This window comes from Hyaena hyaena, unplaced genomic scaffold, assembly GCF_003009895.1.
Source record: "Hyaena hyaena isolate Hyena2069 unplaced genomic scaffold, ASM300989v1 scaffold_254, whole genome shotgun sequence".
NCBI classification, from domain to species: domain Eukaryota; kingdom Metazoa; phylum Chordata; class Mammalia; order Carnivora; family Hyaenidae; genus Hyaena; species Hyaena hyaena.
Genome location: NW_024080890.1, coordinates 317,468 through 336,265, shown reverse-complemented (window position 1 = coordinate 336,265; position 18,798 = coordinate 317,468). Strand labels below are relative to the sequence as shown.

The window sequence follows — 18,798 nt, the reverse complement described above, 5'->3', positions numbered from 1 at the left end:
ACGCTAACCGTGTGGGTGCCGGCCTGGGCACGGGGCACCCACCCCCCTCACCGCACTCTTCTGCTGTAATGGGTGAGTGATGACGAGCCTGATGGTCCTCCGGGCCTGAGGTGCCGGAGGCCGGCTCCGGCAGGTCCAGCGGTCCCTGAAGGATGGACCGTGTCGGCAAGAGAGAGAGAGAGAGAGAGAAAGTGAGAGAGCCCCAGAGATTCTTTTTGATCACCAGGCAGGCATCTCTGTCCTGTCGGGTTTTGTGTCTTTATTTAAAGGTTCAGCAACAAGATGAAGTCATAGAAAGGAATTTCTTACAATGGGAGGCCTTTTGTGATGTCAGTAGTAGAATTATTCCGACCAAGGAAATAACAGAATGTTCTTAGTCAAAAACAGGATAACCTATAGGTCAAATTGTATGTAGATAAGTTAGGAGTATTTTGTCTGGCTCTCGAGAGGATGAATGTTCCTGAATTGGTTTGTTTGTGGAGACTAACCTGGGGGCCCTGAATGGGTCAGTCTTTTGCCCCTGGGTTATGTTTTAGCTACTCTTATCCATCCTCATCCCAGCTGCCAGTGTAAGGGAGGGTGTTTGTGGAAAGTAGGCCTTGAGGAAGGGACTGTTATGTTTCACCTATTAGCAAAGATATATGTGGTAACTATGTTTTGCTCTTAACCCCAAAATAGGCCCTTGGTCGCAGGGCCAGGCTCAGTTGTAATTCTTATGTTCTTAACCCCCTAAGTCTCGGATCTGCAAGGCCCATAGGAAGAGCCTTTTGACAATTTTCCCCATAGAGTTTTCATCCAAAATTTCTTTTGTAAAGCCAAGAATATGCTTTTCCTTATGATGTATCTGTATTCAAAATATGGGTCTGATATGGAATATAGTGAGGCCTGGTCAATACCAGCAGGCTTATATCCAACTTGAGCCAATAGTAGCAGAAGGAGATCCCAGTTTTCATTTCTCATGGTAGGAGCTGCAAACATTGCCATTTCCTTGCTGTGATTGCCTTCCGGAGAGGCCGGTGCGGCTCCCGGCACTGAGGGGAGCACGGGGAGCAGGGCTCGTGGACAAGGCGGTGATGCCTGATACTATGCCCCCCCTGCCCCCGTGGGCATCTGTGCCCACCGGCCTTGGCGTTTCTGGCCCTTCCTCGTGGGAACTGCATTCTCGGGCAGTCTGAAGCAGGAGCCCCCTGGGCACCCCCATGGACAGTAGTCACACTAGCTGGGGTCGTCCTCACCCTGTGCAGCTTCCGGGGCCATCAGAGGTCAGGTCACCTAAGATAAGCCCCCCTCTTAAAACCCGTCTGTTGAGACCCTCGTTCCGTACATACGCACATACTCCTCCAGCGGGGAGGCCTCTGAGTTGCAGGGATGTTTCGAGCTTGGCTTTCGTGGGTAAGGTCCACAAGCATGCATGTGGCGCCTGGGCCTGGCAGCCCTCGTCTGTGTCCTCTCCACCACGCGGTGGGTGTGGACGGTGTGGCCTGTGGCTTTTTCTGGTGTCTCCTTGATGTCCACCGAGGCCAGTCGCCTTCTGCCTATTTCTTGGCCTGACGTGGTTTGGTGAAGCACATGTTTAGGCTTCTCCGTTTGGAGCCTCTGTGCGTTCTGGCTACGCGTTCTCTGTTGGTACGTGGGCCACACCTGTTTACTCCGCTTGGCCTTTTCTCCTTCGAGGGGCCTTGACGAGCAGACCCTCCTAGGGTCTGTGCAGGCCCATCCCTGCCTTCCCCGGGTGTCCCTGCCTGCCCCACGCAGCCACGGCCCCCCCGGGAGCAGGGGTGGCCGCTGGCGCCGCCTGGAGCCCCCTCCCGCCTCCGCCCGCCTGCGGCATCTCCCCACGGGGCTCAGGGGACATCAGGTGCTGCAGGCCCCGGAGTCCGTGCTCGGGAAGTGGCAGGCTGGGTGGGTTTCACCTCCTCTCGCTGTGCCTCCCGGGAGGGGAGGACGCGAGGAAAGGTCCCCACGGACCTGCTCCCGTGATGGCATCGTGCTCACGCGGCTCTGCGTGCTGCCCGCCGCCGTCCCTCCTGTACCTTTTCAAGGATACGAGGTATCCGATCACCTGGTTCAGAAGGGCACACGCGTGTTTTTCCTCCTAAAATCCCACCGCGGCAAGGAGATGTGACCGCCAGTGTGCGTGGCCTCCACGTGCCAGAGCCCGGTGCCCTCGCACCTGCTCCCCTAGTCTGTGCGGCAGCTGTGGGAGGGGCCCTGGCTGCCCCACGCTGAAAGGTCAGGCAGAAAGACCCGCGCTGGAGCGCATGCTCTGGAAATAAATCCCAGCATCCGGAAGGCTGAGCTTGGCCCCAGGGGACCAGCACCCAGGGAGTGCAGCCATCTCTTCGTCGACAGCGTCCCAGAGGCAGGGGACAGGTCACTGAGGTGGCTGGCTGTGCGTGAACACGTTCCAGACAGAGCCCTGGGAGGAGGGGCCCGAGAGTTAATTCAAGGGCGGCACGGGCGTGGGGCGGCCGAGGGTACAGGCGACGTGGCTGGCATCCGCGACAGGGCTGTGGTGGCGGTGCCTGGGAGCTCCTTGACGCGGGGGATGGGCTGAGGAGGATGCCTGCGGCTCGGGCCCTGCCCCTTCCCCCCACCAGCCCAGCCCCCTTGGCTCCTCAGCTCCTTGCTCTAATGCCACCCCCACCCGTGGCCTGCTGCCGTGAGCTCGTGGTCTGTAACTCCGTGCTGCTGGTCTGTCGCCTGCCCTCTACACGGGCCGGGGCCCCCAGGGAAGAAGACTCCAGCCTCATGAGCGTGCCCCGGTCTCCCCAGGGCCAGGCAGGAGCCCCAAGCGTGGGAGGCCCAGCACGGCAGTGCCGGTGGATGCGGGGAGCCCTGAGGCCTGCTGCCGGGGCATGGGGCTCGCGCAGAGCTCCATCCAGGCGCCTGCCCACAGCCCAGCGCCGGAGCCCCCTCCCCACCCCTGAGCGGCACCTGCTCTTCCTGCGTTCCTTTCTTCTGCAGCCCTTCCCTTGGTAGCACCGTTTGCTCTCTGCTGTGTCTTAGAGCAGGCTTGGGCTCACAGCAGAACTGACCGGAGACTACAGGCTGTACCTGCTGCTGCGTCACGTGTGCCGCGCCCCCCCCCCACCCCGTCATCACTGTCTCCCGGTGAGGGCGCCTCTTACACACACCCACGCTGACGCCGTCGTCATCCGGAGCCCACAGTGCACATCAGACCCACTCTTGGTGGTGCACGCCCCGTAGGTTTGCACAGGTGTGTCAGGCCACGCCCTCCAACCACGCTGTCTTACAGAATAGTGCGCCCTACAAGTTTTCCGTGCTCTAGGCCTCCCTCCCCTCAGCCCCCACCGCCCCTGACCTTCCCGCCGTCTCCATGCTCCTGCTTTTCCAGAACGTCACACAGATGGAATCCTACAGGACGCAGCCTTTTCAGACCTGCTGCTGTCACTTAGTGACACGTACCTGTGGATCCTGGTCTCTTTTCATGACTGACGGCCCATTCCTTCTTGGCGCTAATGACCTTCCTGGTGACTGGAGGCACCAGCGTACCTGCCCGTCCCCTCCCGGAGGACACCTTGTGGCTCCCAGGTCTGGCAGTTATGGATCCAGCTGCTGTGAGCATCCGTGTGCAGGTGTCATGCAGACGTGAGTGGTCACCTCCTCCGAGTTGCTATGCTGTCACCAATGCCACGTTGTCTTGATCATGGTGGCTTTGTAGGAGTTTTTGGAGTTGAGTAGTGTCAGTGTTTTAATTTTCTTTTTTTTTTATGTTTTATTTATTTTTGAGAGAAAGAGCATAAACAGAGGAGGGGCAGAGAGAGAGGGAGACACAGAATCCAAAACAGCTCCAGGCTCCGAGCTGTCAGCACGGAGCCCGACGCGGGGCTCAAACCCACGAACTGTGAGATCATGACCTGAGCCGAAGTGGGGCGTTTAACCAACTGAGCCCTCCAGGCACCCCACAATTCCATTGATTTCTGCTCTAATTTTTATTATATTCTTGTTTATTTGCTCTGGGTTTATATGTATAATATGCTTTCCTTTTCAGAGTTTCTAAGGTGGAAGTTCTTATTACTCATCTCAGATCTTTTTTTTCTGAAGTCTGCATCCGATGCTGTAAATTTCCCTCCGAGCTCTGCTTTTAGTGCCTCCCACACATTTTGATTAAGTTCAGATTTTCATTTAGTTCCAAGTATTTTTTAACTTTCTCCTGAGACTTCTTTGATCCACGTGTTATTTACAGGCGTGTTGTCTAATCTCCAGGTAGTTAGGAATTTCAGTTCTCTCTCAGTCACTGATTTCTGGTCGAATTCTACTGTGGTCCGAGAACAGACGTCGTAGGCTTTCCATTCCTTTACGTTGGTTGAGGTGTGTTTGTGGCCCAGGACGTGCTGTGGCTCAGTGAGCGCCCCCCGCGAGCTCGAGAGGGACGTGCGTCCTGCTGCCGTCAGGTGCTGCAGCCCACAGCGGTGCCTCGTGTCCAGGTGGCGGGCGGCCGCGGCGTGTTCAACTGTGTCCTTACGGATCTCCTTTCCGCCGGGCCCACCCTTCTCTGAGGCAGCGCCGCCGAAGCCTCCAGCTGCGATAGCGGATTCATCTCGTTCTCCTTGTGCTCGACCCGTTTTTGCCACACGTGGCTTGACATCTGTCATCAGGCGCATCTGGGTTAAGGCTGGTTACGTTCTCATGGAGGCGTGGCTGTTCTCATTGTGTCGTCCCCTTCCTTACTGCTAACTTCCTTTGTTCTTGCTGTGTCTGAAATGAATAAAGCTACTTCCACTTCCGGGGGGCCTTTACGTGGTGTGTCTTTCTTCATCCGTTTACTTTTACCCTAAACGTGTTTCTCTGTTTACAGCGGAGTCTTGTGGGCTACGTGCGGTAGGCGCACTCGGCCGTGGGCACGAAGAGCTAAGTGCTGTCGTTGGAGTAATACCTACCACGCTCGTTGCTTTGGTGCCCTTGGTCTTTGCCCTGTTTTTGTCTTCACTCTTTTTCTGCCTTTCATGGTTTTAATTGAGCAGTTTATATGGTTCCATTTTCTTTCGAAGCATCTCAATTTATTTCTCTTTTACTTTTTTCGGTGGTGGCCTTGCAGCTTGTAATACATTTACAACGAATCCTGATCCACTTTCAGATTACACTGCACCGGCTCCCGGGTACAGGGGTCCCTCACGGTGGGTGACACGACCATCCTGCCCCTCCCTCCCGCCCCTCCTCCCGGTGCCATCACGCGTGTCACGTTCGCGTCCGTCGTGACCACCCTTGCTGCTGCTTCGAACGACCTGCCGTTAGATCAGGTGAGGACAAGAGAAAGGCGGCTTCTAACTTCTCCTTCGTTCATCCCCTGGTGACCTCTGTCCCTGCAGGAGCTCCTAGCGTTTCAGGCAGGGCACGTGTACCCGCCACATTTGCCCTCAGTTCTCGTCTGAGAGTCTTTGTTTCTCCTCCACTTTTGAAACATAACTTCCCAGGGTGTAGACATCTAGGCTGGTAGGTTCTTGTCTCTCAACCCTTTTCGGTATTCCCTGCGCCGCCTCCCCGCCCACGCGGTGTCTGAGGGGACGCTGGAAGTCACTCTTTGCTCCCCGGTCGGTAAGGTGGTTTTTTCCTCCTGCTGCTTTTCAAAACCTTGCTATCGCGCGGTCAGAGTAGTTCTAGGTTCTGGTTCTAGGTGTGTGGCCTCCGCAGAGGGCAAGCTGAGCCCCTGGGCACTGCACCCAGCAGCACGGACGGTTCTGGAAGCGCGGCCCCGGCCTTCGCCCAGCAGATGCGGCGGTGTGCTCTCCCCACCGCTCTCCTGCAGGAAGGCTGTGTGGCTTTGGACGCTCTCGCGGGTTCGTGTAGAGTCTGGAAGTGCTCCCGGGAGCCTGCCCTTCCTCCCTGTGAGAAAGGAGTGGGTGTGTGAGGCGGGGGGAGGGGGGTGGGCAGGCCGGGCTTCCCTGGGCAGCGGTGCTGACCTTGGAGTGCCCAGCGCTCCCTGGGGGCGGGGCGGAGCCGCACTGGTGAGGAGGCGCCTGCCGCACACGAGCCAGCAGCCCAGACTGTGCCCTCGCAGGACCTTGAACAAGTAAAATGATGTGTTAAGTCACGAGGCTTAGTCACGAGGGTAGGTTCTTCCTCAGCCCTGATCCAGGGGACTGTGCCCCTAGCTGAGCCCCAGGGGGCGGACGGGGCTATTCTTGCTCATATCAGGCCAAGTCCCCCCACGGGCCTGGTGCGAGGTGTCCCCTGACTCGGTGCTCGTGGCCTGCACGGGGCGCTTCTGCAGCCCAGGCCGTGCGCGGCGGTCCCAGCACGCAGCGTGGGCTGGCGTCCGCGGCGTCTGTGCTGAGAGGCAGCGCCCGGTAGGCGGCAGGAGGGAACCGGGTGGAGTGGCCGGGTCACAGCCGTCGTGGCTGCGGCACAGGGGAGGCCACACGTGGGCAGTCCGGGGGGACAGGTGGTCTGTAGCTCGAGAATGCCCCACCTGCCCTGGGGCCGGCCCCTCCCCCAGGCCTGGGCCCCGCGGGTCAGGAGGAGGGTAACGGGATCGCCGGGTGCAGAGCACGGAGCAGGGAGTCCGCAGCTGGCGGGTGTCGGGGCTGCAGGGCGCGGGGGTCCCCCCGCCGCAGTTCCAGGCCCGGCTGCTGTCTGTCAGCCTTTCCTTTCTTGTTCAATCTTCTTCTTCTTTTATTGTGATAAAATACGCGTAACATACAGTTTAGCATCTTAGCCCCTTTAAAACGTACCTCTCAGGGGCGTTAAGTTTGTGTCGTGCAGCCGTCATCCCTGTCTGTCGCCAGAACCCACCTCCGTCTTCCCAAAGCTGGACTCTCCCAACTCCCCCCTCCCCCAGCCCCCCCCCTCCCCGCCACGTTCTGTCTGAATTTGACTGCTCCGGTGTCTCTCACAAGTGACGTCACAGTGTTGGTCTTTGTCACAGTGTCCCTGAGCATCAGGTCCTCGGGGCTCATCATGTTGTGGCAGATGTCAGAGTGTCCCTCCTTTTACTGGCAGAAGAATATTCAGTGTTTTGTCCAGCCGTCTGCCGACGGGCACCCGCTGGCCTCACCTCCAGGCTTTGTGCATAGTGGTCCTGCGAGCGTGGCCGTGTGGGCACCAGGCGCCCGACCCCAGCTCTGTTCGGGACATGCCCAGTGGCAGCGTCTGTGTCCGTGTCCTGAGGAAGCCCGTGCTCTTGTGCCCTGGCTGTCCCCTTGAGCGTGACCACGAGCGGCAGTGGGTTCCCAGCTGGGCCCAGCGCGGCCCACACTTGTCCCTTCCAGATGTCCTAGTGGGTGTGAGGTGGTCACGGGCTCTCGCTGGGCCTTGTCTGTCGTGCTCCCCGAGGAGCCGCTCCTGGGCCTCCTAGGTCATTCCTCAGTGGTTTCCCTGTCCCCGCCCACGTGCGGTGCTGGACCCGCAAGTGACCCGGAGCCCCAGCTGTGACCCTGCGTGTACCCTCCTCCACTTCTGTGTTGAGCCGCTGCCATCACGGGGCCTGAGCAAGGTCCTGGGGGTCAAGTAGGGTCAGGACCGGGCCTCAGGAGATGGCTTATGGTGGGGTCCTCTGGGCCGGCACAGACACCCGCAGGTAGCCTGGCTGGACTCACATCTGAGCCTCCCCTGGGGCGTCTGCTGCTGGTGCCAGGGTTGCGGTGGCTGTGAGCGGGGTGGCAGGTCCGTGGAGGGGGCTTCGGGCCGTGGGGGGGCTGTGGGCGGGGCCGTGGGGGGCTGCGGGCGGGGCCACGGGGGCTGTGGCCGGGCTGTGGAGCGGCTGCGGCCGAGGCGTTTGCTGGGGGCTTCAGGAGGTCCCGGGTGTTGTGAAAATCGAAAACCCTTGTCCATCCAAGAGAGAAACAGAGCTTTCAGTGGGGGAGAAACACCCTGGTGTTTGTGTGCTCGGGGTTCACCCATGTGTGAACAGGGGCTTTCTAGAACAGACATCCCACAAAGGGCTGGCGCAGCTCCCCCAGGTGCCTGCGGGGCTGCAGTCTGGTCCTGAGCCTGTGCCCCATGGGCGCGCACGTGACCTCTGGGGAGCTGCTGCGGAGCCCCAGGCGTGTTGCCTCGGCTCCCTGAGGGGGTGGCAGGCCTCCAGCCCTGGTGACAGAGTGCACTTGGCAAGGGCTGGGCTGCTGGAGAATCCAGACATCCTCCATAACCGACTGGTGCCGCCGGTCTGTGCTGGTCTCCTGTGCTGAGAGCACGTGCCCCTTGACCGCCAGCCACACTGCCCAGGGCCCAGGGCGCCTCCAGTTCCGTGGGCGGCGTCCGGCCAGGGGGGCCTGGCTCCTGGTTCCGCTCAGGCAGATGCCAAGACTGCGGTGACCATAGAGAGGCAGCAAGGACGCCTGCACACGGGGCTTTCAGGGGCTTGAGGGATGTGTATGTATGCAGGTATGTATGCAAGTGTATGTGGGTATGTGTGCAAGTGTAGGTGTGCACACGAGTGTAGGTACGTGTGTGTGTAGATACATGTGTGTGTAGGTGTGTGCGTGCGTGTGTAGTGTGCATGCATATAGGTGTGTATACACGTGTAGGTGTGTTCGCGTGTAGGTGTGTGTGGGTGTGCGCGTGCATGTAGGTGTATGCGTGTGCGGGTGTGTGCATGCATGTAGGTGTGTGCACACGTAGGTGTGCACGCGTGCGTGTGCATAGGTGGGTGCGTGTGGGTGTGTACGCACATGTAGGTGTGTGGGTGTGTGTGCATGCATGTCAGTGTGTGCATGTAGGTGTGCACACGTGTAGGTGTGTGCTTGCATATTGATGTGTGTGTAGGTGTGTGTCACGTGTAGGTGTGTGTCACGTGTAGGTGTGTGTAGATACGTGTGCACATGTAGGTATGTGTTCATGTAGGTACATACAGAGGTGTGTGTGGTAGTGTGTAGTGTACTTTGGCACATACATGTGTGTTAGAGACACGTGCAGGCCTGCGGGATATGTGTGTGAATGTGAGCCTCTGCAGCACTGGGAACCGTGTGGGGAGCAGCCAGGGAGAGGGCCGGGGAGGGGAGGTGCTGCTTTGACCGTGGGCTGCAGCTGGGCGCTCCCCCCGCTGCTATGGCAACAGGGCCCGGGTCTCCCGCCTCACCTCTGCCTTGCTGGGAGAAGCTTTGGGCGGCTCCCGGAGGGGCGGAACTCAGGGGACCCGACGTGCTCAGCAGGAAGCCAGAAGGGCCCTGACTGGCACGACCCCAGTGGGCTGGGGCGCTGCTCTGGAGCACGTGTGATTTGTGGGGGCGAGAGCTGGGGTGCAGGGGTCAGTGGTGCCTGGGGGTGGCCTGCCTGCCGTGTCCACAGGCCACCGCAGAAGTGTCCTCAGCAGCTGCCGGCACCCTTCCCTCCGGGCGGTTCTGAGGGTGAGGTCACACCCATGTGTGACTCCGCAGACAGACTGGCACGTTTGTCCTGCGGAGGCTGCTGGGCCGCCCAGACCCTGTCCCGGGAGACCTTGGGTTCTCTGTGCGGGGCTGCAGAGCATGGTCGGGCCTCTGACCCCGCAGGCACACCCTGGCTTTATTCAGTGGGCAGCCTCAGGGCTCTGCTCACATCACCGCCCCTCCCCCCGATCCCTTAGGCTTCCCAGAACCTTCGAGGTCCCGGGTCCCCGTTGCTCAGGTCCCCATGGGTCCCCAGGGCACAGCCCCACAGTCCAGGTACCGCCCATACTTTATCTCATTGTCCCCGTAGCCCCGGAACATCGGCGTGGGGCCATCACCACAGCACAGCAGACCCTTCCTCCTACAGGCAGGGCCCCAAGACCGAGATGGCGGGCCGGGGGGTGGCTTCCCTCCGAGGCCTCAAGGAAGGGTGTCCTGTCCCTTAGCTGCCGGCATCGGAGGCTCCTTGGCCTCTGGAGACATGTCCCTGTCTCTGCCACTGCCTCACGAGGCGTGCTCCCGGACGCCTGGGTCCACGTCGCCCCGCGTGCAAGGCCACCAGTCAACGCGGCAGGCCCAGCCTAGTGACCTCATGTTAGCTTCCTCGCATCTGCAATGACCTCATTTCCAAATGGGCTCATGTCCCCAGGTACTGGAGGCTAGGATATGCCGACATGAATTTGGGGAGGACACTGAGTCCCTTACAGTAGGTGCTAGGATCTCATTCACAAGAGAGAAACCAAGGTGCAAAGTGAGGGTCCCTCCAGAGGCCCCACCGCCCCAAGGAGGGGCCCTGGGGGGACCCCAAATACTCTCTCTACACTCTCCCCGTCCCCGCCATGGCTTCCAGCCCCTCCTGGGTTTTGGTCGTCTGGGGGCTGTGGCTGGTGTACCCTCGGGTCCCCTGTGACTGGCTGAAGGTCACACAGGCTGGGCTGCCCAGAGGCCTTCCACCTCTCAACTTTGTGGGTCTTGTGTCTGTTCAGAGTCTCTCAGAAGCCTCTGGAAGCTCCTGGAAGGCACAGGCCCAGCCCCGAGCCTCTGCCGCTGAGAATGTGGGGCCGAGGGGCCGTCACACTGCACCTGACGGCCCCGGTCTCCCTCTGTAGCTTCCCGGAGCGGAGGCCGTCCCCTGGGCTAGCCGCTGGCCGCTGGCCTCCCTGCTGGTCTGCGCTCGCGCCCGAGTGCGGCCTTAGCTCTTGATTCCAGAAGGAAAGGGTGTTCTGTGGGAAGTACGGCGAGTGACTTGGGAAAATTCTTGGAATCGTCCTCAGGGAACGTGAACGTCAGTCTGTGTTTGAACGTTCTCTTTAGCGCCTTCTGCCTCATTTTCACGCTTCCCTCGCTTCCTGATTTGGACTGAGGTCAATCAAATAGCGGAAGTACTGAAATATTTCTCCTTAAGCCTCTCATGGTGCTTCTGGGCTGGCCCCAAACAGGAAGTTCTGTGAGACGTGTTTGTGTCCAGCGAGGACTCCGTGCACGTGGCCTGCGGTCCCACAGGAGCACCGCGACTCCCCTGGGAGGGACCCGTTCCCGGCTTGGGAAGGCACCCTTAGCTTACTGGGGAGAAGAGAAGGTTTGGGGGAAACTAGGGACCGTGTGTCTCCGTGTCCTCCGGCTTCTGACCAGACACTTCTCCTGGCCTGGAGGCCTCTCTGGCTGGGGACGCTGCTGTCCTGTGTGTCCCCACCGGCCGTCCCTCCTCACACAGACACTCTGTAAGGACACAGTCATGTGGGATCAGGGCCTCCCCCGTGACCTCACTCTAGCTTGATCCCCGCTGTAAAGGCCTCCTCTCCATCTCCACAGTCGTATTCAGCATGGACCTTAGGGGGACACGGTTCAGCCCGTGACGCCATCTTTGTTGTTTTCTAAGTCAACGCGAGTAGAAGGTGAAGCTGCTCACTGTCTTGGGTTGAACCCCACTGTCGACAGAGCAGAGCTTGCTCTGGGGGCCACGTGAGGAACCATCCAGGTCTCTCCAGACAGCCTCCGGGGGGGCCTCGCCCCAGCCGGGCGCAGGGCTGGGAAGGCGCTGGCGCTTCCCGGCCAGACGCTGCGCCCCCGGGCCCCCAGCTGGCTGTCCCAAACTCCTTCTCCAGAAACAACCTGAGATGGGCGTCCACGGATTTTCGGAGGGGGGACATGCAGGTGGGGGTGGGTCTCGGGGCCCTGGAAGGGGAGTTAGCCTCAGGATCGCCCCCGCCTCGTCCGTCAGGCCCGGCACACAGGCTTCCAAGTGCCTCCAAGCCCAGACAGGAGCCGAGCACCCAGAGTGCCCCTCGGTGGGGTGGGGTGGGGGTCGGGGTGAGGCGGAGAGGGCAGAGAAGGACAGAAGGGCGGGAGGGGGTGTGGAAGGGGGGCTGTGGGGATGCAGTCCCTCTGGCAGCCTGCGGGGGGCGCCCGGCCCGGTGTGCCCTCGCCCTGCGGAGCTGGAGCGCAGGTGGTGTGGGCGTGGCGCCTCAGCTGAGCTGCTGGAGGAAGTGGGTCTCTGGAGCCCCGCAGGGGATTCTGAGGGGGATTTCCAGCCAGGGGCCGGTTTTTATTGAAAGTGCTTAATGGGCCTGAAAGTTCTGTCCTTTATCAAATGAGTCACCTTGGAGAGGAGGCTGCGGCCATGGCATCTTGGGGTCCCAAGCCGTGCCCTGGCAGGGTGGCCGGGCGGCGCCGGGCCAGGCTCTGGAGGGAGGGCGAAGGCAAGCCTCCTCGGCCCGGCCCTCCATCCGGCCCGGCAGGCGGGCGCCTTGACCGTGGTGGTGCCTTCTGTGTGTCACCTGCATTTCTGTGCGTCTGTGAGGGTGTTTCCTGGCGAGTCTGGCATTTGATTCGGTGAGCTCTTGCCCGCTTCCCCCCGCCCCCCTGCAAAGCCGGACACCAGGAAACCCAAGCCGACACCAGCACCGTGTGGAGCCTGTAGACACCCCCTTGCTGGCCAAGTCCGCGGACACCGGAACTCACCGAACTCACAGGCTTGGCCTGTGCCCCCCTCCCCTGGGAGGCTCCGCAGGGCCACGCCAGCCGCAAGGGGGGACGGTGTGGGGGCGCTGCCCCTCGCCGAGGTGGCCGCCCACCCGGGGGCGGTGCAGGTGCTGCTCTCGGGTCCGTTGCTGCCGTGGAAGCGTCATGGCCAGCTTGCCAGAGCTTGAGGGCGGAAAGCAGCGTCTCCCCCGCCAGCCCGGAGCAGCCACGGCCGCACCTCGTGTTTGTGGTGTCCCCGCACACGTGCCGACGGCCCACACTAGTAATTGCGCGCAGTTGAGCACATTGTAAAGATCTGTGCGCTGTCGCCATTCTGTCCGCCCTCCCGGCCTCCCTGCCTCCCTGCTTCCCCGGTCCTTCCTGCTGGACCCGGGCATGTCCTCAGGGGCATTTGCATAAGACTCCCTCCCCCCCCCTCCCCACCCCCTGTTGTAACTGACCTTGGGGATTATTTGCAACTTTTCCTGATTAAAATGACGTTGAGGAGGATGTTTTGGTCTCAGACTTCTTGCCCAGGGCCTCTTCTCGGGGGCGGGGGGGGGGCGTGGAATCAGGGCCGGGGGGGCCCCACAGCTGCTGCGTGGAAAGGGCTCCAGGACCCTTTCTTTCTTGGGTGCTTCTGGGCCCCTGCTGGCCTGAGGGCCTGAGGAGGGCGGGGAGGAGGGTCCCCAGGACCTTCCCTGCGGGCTGTTGTGGTGACATGCACTTCTCCTGGGAAGCCCCGGGCCAGGCCGCCGTGGCCGTGGCTGTGGCCATGGCCGTGTCTTGTTCCCTCTACGCTCCTCGGCCCTGGTGGGCGGCACCACTGGGGGCTCTGCTGCCTCTTAGGTGGAGACCCCCTCGTTCCTCGTAATAGTCTGAGGGGAGCCAGGCCCTGGACACGCTAACCCGCGCTTCTCTGGATGGCTGGGGGCCGGCGGGGGCTGGGGCCGGTGGGTGGCACACTCAGGCGCTAGTGCAGCCGCCCCGTCTGTCCCGGCCCCCTTCCCACTGACCTGAGGCAGGCGGGAGCACGCACAGCCCCCCCGGGTGCTCAGCGCCGGGGCCCCCCGGCCTCTCTGCTGCCCTGCGCCCTGGCCCTCAGCGTCCCTTCTCCCCTGAGTCCAGTCTCCTGGAAGCCTGAGCAAATCCAGGTGCCACCAATGGCAGGAGGACTCAGCTCCCCCCACCTGACCTGTGTGCCCCACTGTCCCGCGCACCCCTGCCCTGCACACACCCAGACACCTCCGGGTGCCCTGCGCTCTGTCCGCCCTTCCTGCAGGGACGGCCTCCAAGTGTCCCTTCCTCCTCACGTCGTGGCCTGGTGACAGGCTGGACAGAGGTCCCCTGACCAGATCTGAGCCAGGCCTCTCGATCCTCTGCATGCTGGGCTCGGCCTGGGGCTTCCGGGCCCATCCCCGCTGAGTCCCTCACCCCCAGCAGCCGATCTGACCGCGTCCCCTCCACCCCTGCTCGGGGGTCTCCTCCGTGTCTCCAGCACCTCCGCCCCCCGCCCCGGGGCCCTGAACGCGGGCCCAGCCCCTGCACACGTGCACCCCATTTGCCCTCAGCAGCAGTTTGCTGTGGTGGTGATCACCCTGCCCTCATCCAGGCGCGCCCCATCCACCCCTCCCGAAGGCAGAGGAGGAGCTGCGGTCCAGTGGCTCCTATGGGTGACCTTCATGCCAAGCCTCCCCCGGGGTGTTGACCTCCGGCCACACGGGTCCCTGTCAGTGGGGAAGCAAACACCTTCCCTGCAGCCTGAACGTGTGCCCGGAACCTGCCATTCCTGCCCGAAGTCACCACCACGGGGGGCGCTTGCCGTCCAGACAGGCTGCTCCGAACCCCAGCCGGTCCCTCCTCGTGGCTCCCAGAGCCTCCGGCCCTACTTGGCCAGGCGTGGGGGGGCCTCCAGGCGCCGGGTTCTTTGCATCCCACAGTGATGTGAGAGGAACCCAGCGGGAGGGGTGAGTGAGGGGCAGGTGCAGACCTGAGGCGCTTCAGGCCCAGGGCCACACCAGGGCCACCTTTGCGTTGTGATCGGGGAAGAACAGCCATGACTCCCGCGAGGAGGCACCTTGGGGCAGCCCCTCCCAGGAGCCCTGCCCCATAGCCCGAGCCTCAGGTCACCCTTGACGGCACTGGGCGTCACACCGACCTCGGACGCTTGGAGTCCGGGCTCAGCCACACCAGGCCTGGCTTCTCCCTGTCCCGCCTGCTGCCCCAGAGTGGCCATGAGGCCCGTGGTGGTGGAGAGCCCGGGGGTGAGCGGGTGGGGCAGCCTGGGTGCAGAGCCTCTGGAGGGACCCCTGTGGGGTGGCCCCAGGGCGCCTGCGTGGCCACAAGGGGCCCAGCCAGGGGCCTCCCGCTGGGCAGTGACCCTGAGAGGAGCATCCGCCTGGCTGTCCACACTGGCCCTCCGAGCTCCCGGTGGTGGTTGTGTGTTCCGGCCAGGTCGTCCTGGAGCCGTGCGCCCCACCTGCCTGGCCCCACCGGCTCCCACGGGTCGGGGACGGGCTGTGAGGGATGGAGCACAGGCCGCAGGGGGACCGGGAGGCTGCCCTGGAGAGAAGTGGAAAGAAACCCCGCGAACGGCCCAGAACCGGGGTGGCTGACTTTGCGTGTCCGGGGCCCGGGCCGGCCCCTCTCAGACCTGAGAGTCGGAGCCACGGTCTCAGGAAACATTCAGGAAGTGCTCCGGCTGGTGGGCGGCGGGGCCTGAATTTCAGGATGACTGGCCGGCCGCGCTCAGCCTCGCGACGCAGCGGAAGCCCGCGCCCCCGGGCCCAGCGGTTCCCCTTTCACACTCCCCCCCCCCCGCCCCCACAGGCGCCTTCTCTGGTCACACAGCAGCGGTGACGCGGCGGGTTCCTGGCCCCTGAGCGCTAGGCGCTGTGGTTCAGAACGCTGAGAGCTCTCGGTTTTGTTCCCAAGATCGTTTCTTGAACCAATATTTATTGCCTTCTTAAAATTGTGGCAAAATGCTCAAAAAGTGAAATTGATCACTTTGGCCATCTGACGTGCACAGGTCGGCGGCACTCAGTGCTCCCACACCGTGCGACACGCCGGCCCCGCCCTCCCTCCCCTGCCCCTGGGCCCACGTCCACTTTGTCCCCAGGGCGCCCCCCGTGGGGACCTCCTGTGGGTGCAGCGCACGGTCCTCGGCCTTTGGTGACAGGCTCGTGTCGCTTGCTGTCACAGCAGGTGCCGGGACTTCTTCCTTTTTAAGGCTGATATTTCATCACACGGACGGGCCATGTATGGGCTCATCCGCCTTCCGTGGACGGCCACGGCTGCCCCTGCGTCCCAGCTGCCGTGAGGGACGCGGCTGAGAACGCGGCGTGCAGACATCTCGGAGAGCCCGCTTTCACTTCTTTTGGATAAATACCCGGCGGTGGGCATTTGCCACCCGGCGGTGGAATTTCTGGGTCACGCGGCAGTTCCATTTTTCACATTTTGAGGAACCGCCATCCTGTGCCCACAGTGGCTGCACCGGCTTGCGTTCCCGCCGGCCACGGCCACGGCCACGGCCACGGCCAGGGCCCCGAGTGCTCCACGTCCCCGCCGACACTTGTACTTTCCTGGGTGTGTTTTTAGGCAGTGGCCGCCCTCGTGGGTGTGTGTTGTGGAAACGTGAAGGACGTGGAAGAGTTTGAAGACCTGGAGAGTGAACACCCACACCCGCCCCCCAAGGGGTCAGTGAACAACTTCCCTTTGCTTTTCTCCCTGTTGACGTCTGCGTTGTTTTCCAATGTTCTGCTTAGAAAACCATCGACACTGGACGCTAAGTACTAGCAAACTTCTCCTGGGATAAGGGCCTCCCTGCCCTAGAACATTCCATAGTAGCTCCCATGGGGGTGTCTCTGCTGCTCCCCAAAGCCTCCCCACTCTGTGCCAGCTCCCACCAGCCTCTCTGGGCCCAGTTCTCATGACGTGTCACGTTGCCGTGGACAGTGACCCGCATCTGGGTCTAACTTCCCCCTGGGTCTCTAACTTGCCTGCTGTCCCCTCCCCAGCTTCCCTGCACCTGGGGCGTGGGTCTAGAGTGGCCCTTCTTACCCTTAACTCTGTCCTCAGGAGGTACTTGCCCACATCCAGGGACGGCTGCGGCCTCACGCTGGAGCAGGGTACGGCCGGCGCTCTCGGGGCGCCGGGCAGCCCCCCAGGCCCGGGTACCCGCCCAACACCAGCAGCGCTGCCCACAAGCACCCCGGTCCAGAGGCTCCCTGGGCTCTGGGTCCCACATCCCTGGCCAGGCCCTTGCTCACCAGCAGGCCGGTGTCCGGGGTCAGGCCCCCCACTTTGGCCTCCTGGCTGAGAGGGCTCGGTCACATGGGCCGCCCCGCCACCGTGCCGATGGATGCCCCGGTCACCAGGGACCTTTCCCGGCGGCCTCCACCGCCACTGCCGGTCCCAGGAGAAGTCGGTGATCACGTTGGGGGCTGCAGAGGACGACGTTCTGATTCCACCAGTGCCTCTGCTTGTCGGCTGACGTCCCTCGGTCAGGGAAGCCTGCCTTTGTTTCCCCTTCTGCCCAGCCTCTTTTGCTTTGTTTGGTTCCGTTCCAGTTTAGATTTAATAAGACCTCTCCCTGGACCCAGGGATCCTAACGCATTCAAAGAGTGACAGAGGAGCGACAGCCATTATTCTGTCAGAAGCCGTCCCTGGCCGTCAGGCACCCCTCCCTCCAGCCTCACCCGGGGGGGCCCCTTCTCCGGTTCCCTTCAGAGGGAGCGACAGCTCCAAACCAGCCGCCAGGCCAGATCAAACGGGCCCGTGTGTGCTTTCTAGGTTATTCGTGAGAGCGGCGGGGACAGACAGACTGCGGAGCGGACACGAAGCAAGCTTTGAGATCGCGGACTGACGATTGCATTCTGACGTGGTGTCCTGGGGGCTGTAACCTCATCTGTTGTCACCCTCTTATTCTGAAACTCTCGGTTTCTAAGAACTTCGCTGTATTACTCAGTGCCTTGTCTCTGGGAGTCCCTGCTTTCACAACCACAGCCCCGAGGCCGGGGCGCTGCCCCGTCAGGCTTCCGGGGCTCGGGCCTCGCCGGACGCCAGCCGCGCGGGGAGAGGGAGCCAGCCCCACGTGCACGCGCGTCTGCCCTGGCGCGGCGCTCGGACGGGCGCGCGTGGTGCTGTGTCTGCGCCAGCTCCCCAGGCCAGCGGCCTCCCCCGGTGCCTGCAGCCTGACCCCAGTCCCCCGCGAGTCCTTGCAGGGACGGGGTACGGCGGCCCCACAGGGCCCTGGGCTCTTCCCTGTCCCCCCTGCAGCCCTCCGGGTGGCGTTTCCAGGGTCTCCCGCTGCCTGCCCGGCACCATCCGCCTGAGCGGGGGCAGCGGGGGGAGGGGGGGCATCCCGCCTCCTGGTTCTGCGTCAGCAGAGCGTGTGGCTGGCTCGGGCTTTCTTCTCCCAAACTGCCCACTTCCTCCGGGGGCGTTTCCTGCTGGGGAGGCCTGGCATGGGGCGCTCCGTCCTCTGCCCCGTGGCCTGGGGTAACCTGCCCACCCCTCTGGGCCTCAACCTCCTCACCTGTGAAATGGGGAAAATCAGGGAGTTGCTTCCCAAGGCGCTTCGCGGTTGGGCCAGCGCAACCGGCAAGGGGCGGGACGGCACCAGGCTGTGAGGACGCGGCTAGGTGGTCAGCCGGTGGAGTCCAGACAACACGGCAGGTGTCGCCTCACTGCCCAAAGACCTGCCACCTCTGTGCAGGGCCTGCCTGCCAGCGGGGCAGATGGGGTGACAGGAGGAGAGGGGCCCTAGGGGCCAGGGCACAGGAAGATGGCGGGGTCTGGAATGGGGCCGAGCGGGGGCTGACCTCTAGCTGTGGCTCTGGGGACAAGGAGCCAGAGCAGGGAGGTGACCTGGCGGCCGTGGAGGGAAGCCAGGGTGAGGGCTGGGAAGAGTCGTGGCCGGCGGGGCCGAGAAGGGCAGCGGGCGGAAATGAGGGGCTCTGGGGTCTGGTTCTGGCCGGGGCGCACCTGAGGGGACCTCTGGGGCGGGCACGCGGGTTCGGGGTCTCCCCTGGAGGAGGGGCGGGGCGCGAGCTGCCGCTGTCGTGGGGGGCGGGGGCCCCAAGCAGGGTGGAGGCACAGACCCTGGGGCACAACGGGGCAGCGGGGCAGGGAGGACCCTATGTCCAGACCCAAAAGGAGACGATGCCGAGGTTGGGGTGGTCCCTCCCTGAACGGACTCTGGTCACGGGGGTCACTTTGGGAGACACCAGTGTGTTCTGTGTGGTCCCCTGATCACAGGGGCAGGGACCGCAGGGGGAGGCGTGTCAGCCTGTCCCGGGGCGGTGGAGGAGCTAGGGAGGCCCCAGCCGGAAGGGGGGCACACGGGAGGTCAGGCGCCGTCCGGAGAGCAGCTGGGCAGCTGGGGATGGGCTGCGTGAGCGTGACCAGCCTGTGGGGTGGGCTGGGGTGGTCCCCTGCCCCCACCCTTTGAAGAGGTGGGTGGCAGTGAGGCCCGCCTGCCCCGCCCCCACGCACTTGGCACCTACCT

General features: G+C 62.8%; 1 protein-coding gene across 2 annotated transcripts in view; it reads left to right on the top strand.

Moving 5' to 3' along the window:
* Positions 1-18,798, top strand: part of GATD3A (glutamine amidotransferase like class 1 domain containing 3A) — a 32,015-nt gene that overhangs the window by 7,487 nt on the left and 5,730 nt on the right. The gene's annotated exons all lie outside the window — the stretch shown is intronic.